Genomic DNA, 15,221 nt, shown 5'->3' with positions numbered 1-15,221 from the left:
TTTCCACATGACTGTATGTCAGATAAAAGAGATACGATCTGTGAAGAGGATTCTGAGAAGAGAAAACATCTGGGGACCTGCCCCGAAAAGTTCATTTTGTTCATCTGGACGTAGAGTTTTCAGTAGCAGGAACGCTCTGTCACTCATCCGAGTTCGACTTCAGACTTCTTCTGTCTCAGCTCAGTGCAGGTTTCCCCAACCTTTGTTTGAATTTAGACTTTACATGTTGTCCAGTTTCAGCAAGGGAACTGAAAAGTGTGCTGAGGATAAATGATCAATTAGGCAGATGTAAATGAACAACAGCTGCAGGCTGGTGGCTCTGACATCACACCTGATGGACACCTAGAAGCCTAGATTCAATTGTTTTGGAGTTTCTGAAGACCGTCTATGACTCTGGGGTGACATCAATCATCTTTTATGGTGTGTTCTGCTGGGACAGCTGGGGCTTCCCTCTTTCCCCTGCTGGGATGGGCACGCACACGTCGCTGAGATGTGTGGTCTCAGGTAACTGGTACTGCTGGAGGCTGCAGGTGACATAGTCATACTATACCAGTGTAATAACTGAAATAACACAAATAGAAATGAATAAATAAACAGATAACATAGTCACATGAACAAGAGGAGCCTATAGAGATTCTAAGTAGCTGATCTTGCAAAAGCAAAATGTGTTCTGCACCACAATGCATTCAGGTCACAATTCTGATTGCAAAAGCTGGCAGATAGGACAGGATATTAAAAATAAAACAAAAACCCACCTCCCACCACATGCAGGTCATCCTAGCAGCACTGAGCAGCTCCTACAGTGACACGCTGCTGCAACAACAGTGTGCGAGGAGAAATTTCAGATATCTTTCCAGCTGCTGTCAGACTCTACAATAGAGTCTTAGTGCCCACTTTAAAATTAGGTGTATACAACATCAGGGGAATAACAACACGTGATATATTACACCGTGCCATTATTTACTTAACAAAAACTAAGCCAAAAGGCCGTTTCTGCACTTTTTTCACAAATGTCAATATTTTATTAATTTACTTATTTTTAAAACATGTGGTTTATTGAATTGAAGAAAAAAAATAGCTGCAATTGTTGTAACGCGAGCTATGAAAGACAACCTGCATCTGCAGCTGTGGTCACTGGTCCTCACATCATGTTTGCAGCATGTTCTGAACCACAAACAGAGCAGTGCTAACTGGTGGGCTGGTGATGTAGACACTGATGCTAGTTAATTTAAGGTGGGGCTGCTGAAATGTTTAAAAGCTGAAGCCCCCAAAGTTTTACTTGTCTGTGACACAAATGAGCTCCAACCTGCTCAGGTAGAATTTAACAACAGCTGAGCTGCACTAGACCTGGTCTCTGCTCATCTTGACTCCTCGTTTGGTAAGAACTTTTTATTTGTATATTTAAAATCTTTTATAGACAGCATGTTTATTTTGAATAACTCGATCTCCTGCCACACTTATACTCACATTCACTAACCAGATATGGGCTTTAAAACATGCATCATCTGGGTTCTGTGACCATGAATATCGTGCATAAGAAATGTGCATGCACAGGCAGAGGCCTATCTTTTTTTTATTTATGTTCAAATAATGTTCAATTTTAATTCCCCCTTTAGAGCATTTCATTTACTGAAGACATCTTCACCACCCGCTGTTCCAGACGACTGACTCGTGCCTGAACTCCTGCAGGTTAATCAACCAACCACTGATCAGTAAAGCAAAAAGTACGGTAAGTGTCCTCAGTTGGAAAAGTTTGCTTAAAAGTTTCATATCTTTATAATATAAATAATTATATTTAGCAAGAATGTTGTCATGACTGAGTGCAATGACCGTTTCCCTCTGTAAGGTTCAATGTGTGGATGCAAGTAGAGAAGTTGTCTTTAGATACACCTCCTGAATAGGGGTGGGTTTTTATAATCGATTTATCGATTAAAATCGATTCTGGCTTGGATAACGTGAAATCAATCCATTAAAATCCTGAATTGATTTTTTTAAATATAAATTTATTTTGCCCGAAATGCCAGAATCTCTGGTGAAAGATCACAAACTTTCAACAACCACCAAACAGCTAAGACAGTAAATGAGAGCAGGAACACGGATTCTGCACAAAGATGTAAACACACAGCGCGGAGCGCGGATCAGAATCAGTTAGATGTCGCCTTTCTCACAGTCGGGGCTGAAAGCCGACAGCTCGCTGATTCTGATTTGTCGGCGGGTCCGCGCTTTGTGTTCACGCCCTTTTTGCGCTGATCATAAAGCTGTTAGTTTTATCTCTCTCCAAACAACATTGACTGAACCAGCAGCAAACGAAGCAGCAAACTACGCTTCACATAAACATCGTCATGAATTCACTCTGACTTTTGCTGTTTTGCTTCCACCACGATGCACAGCTCTCTCTCTCTGTCTGTCTGTTGTCTTGCTTGTTACACAGAAGTCTACCGTTGTTTACAGGCTGTCAGCTGCTGTTTTACTTACTTCCGAAAAGAAAACCCAATTTCTGCCGTTCAATACTAAACAAATGTAAACTTTTTAAAATTATGCAAAATGCAAAACGCTTAGCCGTGTCTCTAATAAAACCGCGGTAATGTCAGAGGTAACGTTCATATGTTGATTAATGGTTTTCTTTCATTTTTGATGTACTGCAGAATATTTTTATAAAATCCCAGAACAGTAAAACCACCTTCATGTTTTTCTGTGTTTTATCTTCAGCTACTTTGACACAAAGGGATCTGCTGTGACGCTCACACCTCTGATAACGTCTTGTGTGTGTCAGCTTCCTTTTTATAGATACAATAAAATGTACTGTACTGATCTGAATTATAATATTTCTGACTGTCCAAATTTCCCAGATTCAAATCGAATCGAATCGTGGATCGAACTGATTCGGTACCTTGTGAATTGGAAGCGAATCGATTCTAGAAATCAGTGACGATACCCTGCCCTACTCATGAACTCATCAACTGAGAGTTAAAAAAATCATCAAATTTATTTAAATGACTTGTTGTTAATTTCCACTACTTTACATAAAAACTTCTGTCACATGGTAAATGGCCTGTATTTGTATAGCGCTTTTACTAGTCCCCCCTAGGGACCCCAAAGCGCTTTACACACCCAGTCATTCACACACTGGTGGAGGCAGCTACAGTTGTAGCCACAGCTGCCTTGGGGTAGACTGACAGAAGCGAGGCTGCCATATCGCGCCATCGACCCTTCTAGCCAACACCAGTAGGTGAAGTGTCTTGCCCAAGGACACAACAACCGAGACTGTCCGAGCTGGGGCTCGAACCGGCAACTTTCAGATTACAAGGCGAACTCCCAACTCTTGAGCCACGATCACCGCAAATGAGCTGCTATGCAGGCATATTCAAATATTTCTAAGATTATAAGGTCTTACCAGCAAACTCCACAATTTTATTTGTGTCTTCGTGAAAAAAGTCAAGTTTAATCTTGTGAATGTAAAAAATTATTAGGTAAAGCAGCCCCTTCATAATGTCTACATGCTACCAAATGTATGTAAATGATTACAATTTCCTGTTTTAAAAAAATCAAGTAATACTTTTAAAAATTACACAATATTATTGTTCAACATGTCCTCCGTGGCTCTCTGAAAAGTTTCAAAATATTTACTAAAGTAAAAATTAGACTGGTTTTGATATTGAATTTTTGGAAGCTGTTATATTGATATTGATTTTTTATTTTTATTTTATTTTATCATTTAATGATTTTAAAAGTCATCATTAAAAGGAATAAGAAAGTAATGACACATGTTTTTAGTTAGTTTCATTTACTTTAATTATTATTTTTTAAATGATCCTTGGCGCATATTTTCCTTTCAGGCACTCTCCAATAACCTGCGGTCTTTACAGTGAAGACACGCAAACATCAACCTGGAACATAACTGTATGAAAATATATGATCCGTATTCGTCTTAGTTCATAGTTACACTGTTTAAAATAGAATATTAAACCAAACAGCGGTAATTACCTGTCCAGCAGAGATTCGCTAGCTCTTGTTTCATTTCAAGCTCAGTTAAATTATTTCTTTCTGCTTTTCCTCATCAGCGATCTTCCGTCTTTTCTTTTCGACTTGTCTCTCAGTCCGCGCTTCCTGCTCAAGTAAGTCAGCCCCCTCCTCTGGCGCGCATGCTCTGCAGCGCATACCCGACGGGGTCTGCGCAGCGCGTGCACCACAGGTGTGGAGAAGTACTGATTAGTGCTCCAGTTTCAACATAAACGCTTCCAGAAAGCGAAACATGCTCCTTTTCAGACTAAAATATCAACGTTTCAAACCATATTCCAGGGTTTTTAGTTCACCGTTTATGAGGTTTAACAAGAAAATAAAAGACAAATCTGAATGTTTGAAAATGATTTGGAAAAATTCTGTAAAGAATGGATCAGAAATACTAAAATTATCCTTTTACTTAAATTTAGTTGCTTTATTCATTTGTTACATAAGTTAAACAAACTTATGTGGGTTTCTATATAAGTCAATAAAGAAACAAGAACAAACTGAGAGGTTCTGGAAGCGTGGAGTTCAGTTTGCAAATTTATCTAATGCAAAAAACATCTATGAATAAAACTTTTTTATTATTATTATTTTTTATTTATTTATTTTTTTAATAAATGAATAAAACTTTGTTGGCCAGCAACTTTTCAAAAAGACAAAAAAGAGAAAAGCTGGTCATAAAAAGAAGCTATTATCTGGGGGGAAATAATCATTTGATCCTCTGCTGAGTTTGTAAGTTTGTTCACTTATATTAAATAATCAGTCTCTAATTTTTTTTTAAAGTATTTTCATTTTGATGTAATGAGACAGAATATCAACCAAAATTGAATAAAAAATGTATTTGCTAAAATAAATGAATTGATTTATATGTCACTGAGTGAAGTAAGTATTTGATCTCAAACACAACTTAGTACTTGGTGGAGAAACCTTTATTGCCTAGCACTGCGGTAATATGTTTCTTGTAGTTGGTCACTGGGTTTGCTCACATCTCAGGAGGGATTTTTTTCCACTCCTCCTTCCACAAACTCTCTAAATTCTTTAGATTTCTTTGCTGCTGTTGTTAAAACATCAAATTAATCTTAAAGGACGTAGGGCTCATAGATGTATGGAGAGAACTAAACCCCAACAAGAAGGATTATACCTTTTTTTCTCACCCTCATTCATTTTATTCTAGATTGGATTATTTTTTTATGTACCAAAAAGATTTTAGCAGGGTGATCAATTGCAGGATAGGAGTGATGGATTTATCAGACCATGCCCCATTGTACCTGGAAGTAGTGCTTGGATACGAAAGAAGAGTTACATCCTGGAGATTAAATACAAGTATTCTAAGCACGATGAAAGAACAAATTAGTCAAGATATAATAGATTATATAGCGGAAAATAATAATGAAGAAGTTTCCCCAAGTATTCTATGGGACGCCCTAAAAGCAGTGATAAGAGGAAAACTCATAGGTTACAGCGCTAATTTAAAAAAGAAGAGAAATGAGCATTTAAGAAAACTCCAGACACAACTACAATATCTTGAAGATGCCCATAAAATAAGCGCAGTTACAAACTTACAATTAGAAATACAAAAGAAGAAAAATGAAATCGATGAAATTTTTTCAAGTGAAATACAAAAAAATATGGTTTTTTTAAAACAAAGATACTATGAGGTAGGAGGCAAATCTGCTAAATTACTGGCTTATAAATTAAAAAAACAACAATTAGAAAATACAATATATAAAATAAAGGACCCTCAAACAAATAACATTGTGTATAAACTTGAAGATATACAGTCAGCCTTCCTAAAATTCTACAAAGAACTATATACACAACCTAGAGTGGATATTAAAGGTATGATATCTTTTTTAGATTCATTCGACTTACCAAAGTAGAATGAAAAACAGAATATAACCCTAATCAAGGACATATCTGAATTTGAAATTAAAAAAGCTATTACAAAATTGAAACCGAATAAATGCCCAGGCCCAGATGGATTCCCATCAGACTGGTATAAAGAAATGAAAGAGGTACTGACTCCTTTGATGAGAACATCATTCAACTATATTTTAAAGACGGGAGTAATTCCCCCATCTTGGAATGAGGCTTCTATCTCTATAATAGCTAAAGAAGGAAAGGACAGGCTTGACTGTGGAAATTACCGCCCCATTAGTGTTCTTAACCAGGACTTTAAGATATTTACATACATTCTTGCCAAAAGAATTGAAAATATTCTTGTTCAGATAATTAGTTTGGATCAGACTGGTTTTATTAAGCAGAGACAAACGCAAGATAATGTTCGCCGAACACTACACGTTATTGATTATGTTAGGAAAAATAAAATTCAGATGGTCCTTATGAGCTTAGATGCAGAAAAGGCCTTCGATCGGGTTAATTGGGAATTTTTATACAAAGTCATGGATAAATTCGGATTCCATCAATCGTTTATCAGGATTATACAAGCATTATATAAATCACCAAAGGCAAGAATCAAAGTTAACGGGGCGCTTTCAAATGTTTTTAACCTACAGAGAGGGACACGTCAGGGTTGTCCTCTAAGCCCCTCACTCTTTGCTCTCTTCATAGAGGCCCTGAGTCAAAGTGTAATACAAAGCAATACTATTACTGGAGTCAAGATTAGGGGTCGAGAGCATAAGATTTCCTTGTTTGCTGACGATATTTTGATTTATTTGACAAATCCAAACACTACTTTCCCCAAGCTATTGTCACTTCTGGAGCTCTTTAGTTCAATATCAGGTTATAAACTAAATATATCGAAGACTCAGATATTAACTTTTAACTATGAGCCCAATTATGAAATTAAGGCTAAAGCCAATTTGAAATGGGAAACGGAGCAGATGAAGTATCTTGGAGTAAATATTACTAAAGATCTGTCTAAGATATACAATGCAAACTTTAATCCTTTAAGTTATAAAATAAATGAGGATATTAAAAGATGGAATTTATTACCATTTTTAAATTTTGAATCACGTATAGATACAGTTAAAATGAATATCTTGCCCAGGATGCTCTACCTATTCCAAACACTCCCTGTAGAAATAACTGACAAACAATTTCGGGAATGGGACAAAATAATCTCTAGGTTTATATGGCAGGGGAAAAAACCACGGATTAAGTACCAAACTATTCAGTTGGCTAAAGACAAAGGAGGGTTGGGGTTCCCATGTTTGAAAGACTATTATATTTCTGCTCAATTGAGGACATTAGTGTGTTGGTGTAATGTAGATTATCAAGCGAGATGGAAAGAACTAGAAACAGTGACCTTAAAAGATTCTCCAATTCAGGCAATTCTAGGGGATGTGACACTTATTAAAAAACAAATTCATCAAGGAAACCAATGGATTAACCTACCTTTAAAACTCTGGTTACAATTTCTTAATAAGAATGATTGGATTGAAGAGGTTAGGATTTTAAGATGGTGCGCTTTTGACAGTGATTTTTTACCTAATGAATTAGACGTAAGATATAAAAAATGGTCTGGACAAGGTTTAACGGCATATTGTACGTTTTACGATAAGGGAATTCTTAGGGACTTCCAATCAATAAAAGATCAATACCAGTTAAGTAAAACGGACTTTTTTAGGTTCTTACAAATTAGGCATCATCTATATAATTTTATACCTAAGAGAACAGATCTTTTTTCTTTACCTGTTCTGAGTATATTTGTCAAGGCTTATCAGGCTGACACAGGCCTTAAGGTGATTTCAAGATTGTACAAGGGTTTACAAGAGGTTAAGAAGTGGAATACTACCTACATCAAAAAAAAATGGGAAAATGAAACAAATATAGCAATATCAGATAACATTTGGTATGAGCAGTGCGCTTTTCAGTGGAGAATTTCTAGTTCTAATACATGGAGATGTTACGGTTGGAAGAGTATCTGTAGGTTTTTTATTACCCCTGCACAAAGTAAACATTATTTTAATCACTCTAATTGCTGGAGAAATTGTGGGGCCCAAGGAGTAAAACATTTTCATCTGTTCTGGTCTTGCCCAAGGATCAACATTTTTTGGGTATTGATCCACTCTGAGTTGCAGATTATTTTTGGTATGCAGCTTCCCTTCAATTGGGACGAACTTTTGTTTGGATATTTATACTCAGTAAATGTAGATAAAATGTCTAAGCAGTTGTATGGTATCCTGAGTTTGGCTGCCCGTAAAATTATTACCAAGAAATGGCTTAGTGTGAAAATTCCATCACTGGGTGATTGGCATGAGACTGTACATGGGATGTTTAAAATGGAAAGAATTACCTTCATTAAAAGACTCCAGTTTGATATATTTAGTGAAATTTGGGGTAAATGGAAACACTACATCCGGTTAAGGAGACCCGATCTTGTTTGAATCTCTGTAACTATATATGCCACATTTCTGAATCGTTATGTGTTTATATGTATATGTTAGTATGTATGAGACTACAAGTGAACACATATGTAAGTAGGTATGTGTATGTATGCTTAAGAATATGGGTGTGTGAGTGAATATGTGTGTGCGAGTACATACACACTAGAGGGTACACCCGTCTGTTTTTCTTATTTTTATTTATTTATTTATTTTATTATTTACGTCTGTTCTTGATTATATGTTTATTTTGGATTATTTGTGTTTATATAGGTTGTTTAATAAAAAGAGAATAACAAAAAAACAAAAAAAAAGATTTCTTTGCTGCTGTTTGGTAACTTTAAGCTTCAGCTCCCTCCACAGATTTTCTTCAGGACTGAGGTTTGGAGACTGCCTTAGCTCCACTCCATGTCCTTGTGCTTCTTCTTTAGCCACACCTTTGTTGCATCAGTGGTATGTTTTAGGCCATTGTCATGCTGGAAGACCCATCGATGACACATCTTCAGTCTTTTGCCTGAGAGAAAGTGGTTCTTGTCCAAGATTTTGCAGTACATGGCTCCATCTACTGGCCGCCTCAGTGTGGTGAAGTCGTCTTGTATCCTTGGCAGAAAAACAGCCCCACAGTATAATGTTTCCACTTCTGTGCTTGACAGTGGGGATGATGTTCTGTGGGTTACACTCAGCATTTCTCTTCCTCCAAACAAAGTGGGCTCAGTTCATGCCACAGAACGCTTGTTGGGTTGTCGAGGATCAAAAACTTACTTCACTCAACTATATGCAAATCAGTGAAAAGAAATCATGTATTGTGTTTTTTTTCTGTTGGTGTTCATGTCTCTCTCCAGTAAAATAAAACATCCACAAAAAATAGAGACTGTTCATTTCTTCATAAGGGAACAAATTTACAAATTCAGCAGGGGATCAAATACTTACTTCTGCCACTACAGTGATGACGCTTTTGTTGCATTAAATTCTTGATCTGGAAAATGTTCCTGTTTTTCTCTCTCCAGGAAACAATGAGGATCATGTTTACCTGTTTGCTGCTTGTGCTGCCCTTTGTTACTGGACTCTCAAAACCAGCCAATCTTCAACCCAACCGAATTGAGAAGCGACTGAATGAAACAAATTATGAAAAGTTTAGACGACAGCATGTAGATGCCAAGATGAGCGTGAAAAATGTGATACAGAAATGAAAAAAAAGAAAATATATGCTGATCGAAACAAATGTAAGGATGTTAACACATTCATCCTCAGTGATTACAAACAGGTCAAAGCCATTTGTAACGGTCAAGGAAGATATGATCAGACGAATGGCACGACAAAGAGTGTAGCAAAGTTTCGCATTGTTAGATGTGACCTAAAGAACAATGGAGCCAGGAAACCCAAGTGTCAGTATAAAGGCACACTTCTCACTAACAGAATAGTTGTGGTCAAATGTGAAGGAAAGTTACCTGTGCACTATTATGGTGATGAAATGACCTTTGAATCCAATAATGCAACTATAGGAAAAATCCCCATGCGCTCTACTTCTGTACCCACAAATTTACATTTCTGAGATAACAAAAGAGCAACATTTATCATCAGCTCTAACTAAACGTCGCTGGAAACGTCTTCTTCATTATAAGTTTTTATTTGAGTCTGTCTTAGCAATAAGTATATACATTTTTTAACATGTGATCAACCTCTATTTCTTCACATGTTACATGAAATAACATAAAACTATTATTTCCTTCTGATGAGGGAATTTTATATTCATCCCACCAATACCGACATATTAATTGTACTGACTGTAGGATGCTGTGTAGAAATAATCTCTTAGATCCAGCTTGCTTCTAATAAAATATTTTTTATCTGATCACAGGATAAGCATATAATAAAAGTCACTTTTTGGTGTTTGTTGGTTTTTATATATTTATTTTTTAACATTTGGAGCATCACCAGTTACAAGACTCACAAGCTGACAAGTTCTTATTCAGCGCCCTGTCTCTTGTTTCTTTTGTTTTTAATGTCATCCAATTTTTTTGTTTTCATTTTGGCATGCGATTCATTTCTAAGACTTTTCTAAACGTCTAAACGTCGTTGCCATAACGGAGGGGGCTTGAGCATTTGCCCCTTTCCTCTTGGACGTCCCAAGAGCCCTGTTCTTGAGGCATTACTATTTTTTAATCTGTGTACATGTGCTGTCTGTGCCCCTCAACAATAACATTTAACTAATAACCCCAATTTTGCTAAATAAAAGGATCTGGCTTCCACTAGTCACATGATGCCCATTAACTAATTCTCGACTTTGACGGCAGAGGGCATTGGTTACGAGATCACAAAGAACATGCACATTTTTTGCCGCCTGGGTGGTGCGGAGCTGTAAGCGAAACACACAAAGTAATTGGGAGATGCAGACTGGTGCAACAAAAACCAGTAAGTAGGTGTAGAGCGTACACTGTAGTCTATAGCAGCGGTCCCCAACCCCCGGGCCACGGACCGGTACCAGGCCTTGAGTCGTTTGGTACCGGGTCAAGAGAGTTGAAGCTCGTACCGCACAGAAAAAATAAATAACTTACATTATTTCCGTTTTATTTATTATCCGACTCTGAACAGTGTTTTATTTGGAAAAAGACTGAATTCTCTCAGTTACTTCAGTCTATGACTGACTCTTGACGCATGTCAAGATACATTAGTTAATATTAAACCCACAAACTAGCAAAATTAGTAAAAAACAGATGTCTTTGGAGGGTTTCTTTGCAAAGGAAAAAAGGCCCAGTGAGGAGACAGAAGAAGAGTCTATGACAACTACTAAGAAAAAGAAAGCTGCATTTAACAGACAACAAGTGGATATATTGCAACAAGTGATTCCCATGCACCAAGCCCGCTCTGCATAATATATGTGGAGACCAGCTCTCCAATGAGGCAATGAAGCCTTCAAAACTGCTTCGTCACTTGGAGACATTAAAAAACAAGCCTTTGGACTAGTTTAAAAGAAAAAAGCAGGAACAACAGGGACAGAAGCCATTACTGAGGGCCTCCACAACAACAAATACAAGTGCACTGAGAGCATCATACTTGGTGGCTAACCGTATTGCTAAGGCTAAAAAGTCATTCACTATTGGTGAAGAATCGATCCTTCCTGCCACTAAAGACATTTGCTGTGAACTTTTCCCCTTAATATTGGTATGATCCCAGCTCAGGCACTGAGCGAGGGGGCGGGGCAGCTGCTGCCTGCGAGTGCGCTGTTGGAGAAGCGCAGCGAGGCAGACAGAGAACTGAAGTTTGACCAGGTTCCAAAGGAAATCATTCGTACTGTACAAATAATGTAAATATGACGGTGCATCACAAAAGATTGATATCAAACTGATCACTTGACCCATATTACGTTACTTGCTCTTCAAGTGAATCAACAAAAGGTGAAATGAAAAGCCGAACAACAACAATGCTGTTTCTTTAGAGTCTTAGCTTACATGTGTGTTTATTTCATATTTTCAGTTGTTTCCCTCCACGGCTAAATAAATCGGTTTCAGTTATGCACTGATATACAAGAATGGACATAAGGAGCTTCTTTCAAAGAAAAACTCTGGTAGATGTTATTTTATATATTATGCTTTGGATGTTGTTCAGTATATTTCTATGCAAAACAAAAGGAATTTCAATACACAGCAGTACATTCACAGTTGAAACCAGATATTTACATACACTTTATGGAAAACACAAGAACATTTTTTTACTGTACAACATCAATTTAGAGTAAACTTGTTTTGTTTTGCATAAATAAATATTGAAATATATTTTGAATTAGTTAAAGAGAGAGAGCTGTCTCTTTTTTATCACTTTCACCAAATTTAGGAGCACATATACACTAAGTTTATTGTTAATTAATAAGAAAACTCCAGACGATTCCATTCTGAGCTGAAGAAGCTTCTGATAGGTTGGTGGCACACCTGTGGATGCATATAAGGCAAAACACAGAGCCTGTTTCTGTGACATGGGAACATCAAGAGATGTCAACCAAAACACCTGGAAAAGAATTGTGGAGCTCCATAAGTGTGGCTCAGTTTGAATACAATTTGGTGCCATTTACAATTAAGAAATACAGACAGTTTCTCTCTTTACTCTTAAAGTTAACAAATATGTTTTTTATATTTATCAACATAAAAAATAAACATTTAGTCTGATTTGATGTTACAATTAAAAAAGTGTTTTTGTTTTTATCTGAAGAGTTTGTAAATATCTGGTTTCAACTGTATATTTGATGATGTTGGTGTTTGGTTTGATTGTCAGCACAAAGAGGGAGAGAGAGGGAGGGAGAGAGAGAGAGGACAGAGCAGAGATGAACAAGAGCAGGTGAGACACACATGTTAGTCAAATGGTTGTTTACCAAAAGTATCAGCGTATCATAGGTCCTCATGTATCTCGTACCTAGTGTTTCTTTTTAGGTTTGTTATTTTTCAAATTCTATATTTATTAAGTTTTGCAGGCTTGTTTGCACAACAAGGCTGAATAATTATCTAAACTTTTCTGAATCTAAATAGTGGACTTTGGTAGAATTAAAAAATAAGTGTAGTGCAGGTCTATGATGATTTTTAGTGCTACTATCATCTAGCTCTGATTCTGGTTCTGTCTTGGTTAAATCCTAAGTAGTCCTGCTTCTGAACTGTTGTAGTCCTGTTTTAATTCCGGATCAGTTCTGGGTCTGGTTGAATTGGGGTTTAGTCCTCGTGTCTTGATACAGCCCCGACTTTGTTCTGCCTTGCTGCTTAATTAAAAAACTACTTTAAGGTGTCCTGCACATGTGATATATTTTTCCCTATATGAATATGAACTCAAAACAGAGCCAATTAATCTTTCAGTCATTTCTTCCCCCCCACCCCCCAAGTCCCAGATGCATACTACCCTTTAGGGCTAAGCCCTGGGTGTATCAAATGTCTGCCTCTGCTCTGCTCTACAACAGAATCACAAAGGTGTCTCCAATAAGCTGCAGAGATGATTGTTGTTTTAATTTCTTAACGGTACACAAGCAAAAAATTAGAAGAGAGGTCATGAAGTTTCTTACTAAACAGTAGCGCCCTCTGCAGTTTGTGTGTGTAAGTGCAAAACTAACAGCACCTGGTATTCCCAGGCGGTCTCCCATCCAAGTACTGACCAGGCCCGACCCTGCTTAGCTTCCGAGATCAGACGAGATCGGGCGCGTTCAGGGTGGTATGGCCGTAAGCGAAAGGTCAGCTCAGAAACGGCGTTTTTATACATGCTGTAATGACACATACACGCTTACGTTTTTGTTTTCTATATTTAAGTTAAAATGTCCAAACGACAAAAATGTTGGACTTCCAAATCGACCCAACACACCGTGTGCTCTCTGTCACTTTAACACTGTGCTGTAATCAACGAACATGTCTTCTTATCGTGATGTTACTGCGGGAAAAGCATTTTTGCAGCTCAATTTGAAGCTGCAGTTAATAACGAAGGTTTGCATGTTGTCGCTGTAACATATGAAGTTTAGCACAATAATATAGATCAAACTGTGAGACATTTGCCACCAATAAAAGGTCTTTTTCACAGCTTTGCTTTCGCTTACGGCCATACCACCCTGAACACGCCCGATCTCGTCTGATCTCGGAAGCTAAGCAGGGTCGGGCCTGGTCAGTACTTGGATGGGAGACCGCCTGGGAATACCAGGTGCTGTAAGCTTTTGCACTCCCACACACAAACTGCAGAGGGCGCTTCTGCTCCTGCTTGTGCTAAGAGGCATGAGAAGTTAACATTTATGGGTGATAAAATCCTTTTTCTATATTTTTAACATGAGAATATCAGTTTTCCATCTTGTGTTCCAGAGTAATCGGACAAAAGACAAACGTAGAACAAGGAAAAAAGAGGCCAAGTGTCTCACCTATAAAACAAAATAGAATAGAATAGAATAGAATTCAACTTTATTGTCATTGCACATGCACAGGTACAGGGCAACGAAATGCAGTTTGCATCCATCCAGAAGTTCTTTAGTGATATAGATATATTACAATATATATTAGCAATAATATAGATATGTGAGTATATTACAGAAATGGGTCTATTATGGTATGTTATAATGTACACGGTATGAAGTATGTTGTGAATATTCTATAACTATAAGTATGTACAGGCTGTAGTGAGTACAAGCTATGTACAGGATATGAACAGGATATAAATATGAAAAACTATACAGAATATGAAATAAATAACTTTACAGAATCTGGGATATACAGCTATACAGAAATGTGAACTATGCAAGTTGTAAACAGTTGTAGGATTAAAGATTATCGAATGTACAGAATGATTATTTACACAGAGCTATACAGTAGCTGAAAATTACTGTTTTCTGAATAGTCTCACACAGATAAACATTTGCAGGGAATACCTTTTCCTTCAAAACAAACGTCACAGACTGTGTTTTTCTTTACTGATTGTATTTGAGTAGAAACTCAGATTAAAATGGCATGAGTGCTCATAAAAGGATTTAACTGTAAAAGTAGGTGTAGTGGATCACTTTGCATAGATGTAGATAAAAGTGCAGTAAGCAAAGACTACAGTGGTCATTGAGCAGCTGTTCCTATAATGTGAATCTGGGATAAAGGCAGAGATTATTTGTTTGCCTTTGTTTCCTGGTTCTTTCTTTCTTATCCAAATGGAAAAAGAGAGCATAAAAGTACTGTTTACAAGCAGCTTATCTATCTCATTGTGCCCACTATCATAAAATCTTGGTTGACTGAGCACTGAGCCATCTACCACTCGAAATTGAACCTGTGTGGGACAACAACAAAGTCCAGTATACTAAGTTTCAGTAATGTGCAGTTTTTTCTGTGGAAGATGTAAATCTAAATAGATGTCCTATTGTATGCATAATATAGCAGT

The 15,221-nt window shown here is 37.1% G+C and overlaps 1 long non-coding RNA gene and 2 other non-coding genes across 3 annotated transcripts; 2 read left to right on the top strand and 1 right to left on the bottom strand.

The window, feature by feature from the left end:
- Positions 1-1,305: 1,305 nt before the first annotated feature.
- LOC143415790 (uncharacterized) lies at positions 1,306-9,512 on the top strand. Its single transcript, XR_013096239.1, has 3 exons — positions 1,306-1,378; positions 1,617-1,729; positions 9,359-9,512. It is a non-coding gene; the product is annotated as an uncharacterized LOC143415790 (long non-coding RNA).
- Positions 9,513-13,430: 3,918 nt separating this feature from the next.
- Positions 13,431-13,549, bottom strand: LOC143415809 (5S ribosomal RNA). The gene has a single exon (XR_013096249.1). It is a non-coding gene; the product is annotated as a 5S ribosomal RNA (ribosomal RNA).
- A 356-nt stretch (positions 13,550-13,905) lies between these two features.
- On the top strand, positions 13,906-14,024 carry LOC112431109 (5S ribosomal RNA). The gene has a single exon (XR_003022353.1). It is a non-coding gene; the product is annotated as a 5S ribosomal RNA (ribosomal RNA).
- Positions 14,025-15,221: the final 1,197 nt, after the last annotated feature.

The sequence above is a fragment of the Maylandia zebra genome, unplaced genomic scaffold (genome assembly GCF_041146795.1).
Source record: "Maylandia zebra isolate NMK-2024a unplaced genomic scaffold, Mzebra_GT3a scaffold03, whole genome shotgun sequence".
Classification (NCBI taxonomy): domain Eukaryota; kingdom Metazoa; phylum Chordata; class Actinopteri; order Cichliformes; family Cichlidae; genus Maylandia; species Maylandia zebra.
Note: the sequence above shows the minus strand (reverse complement) of the source record. Positions and strands in the feature narration are given on the sequence as shown.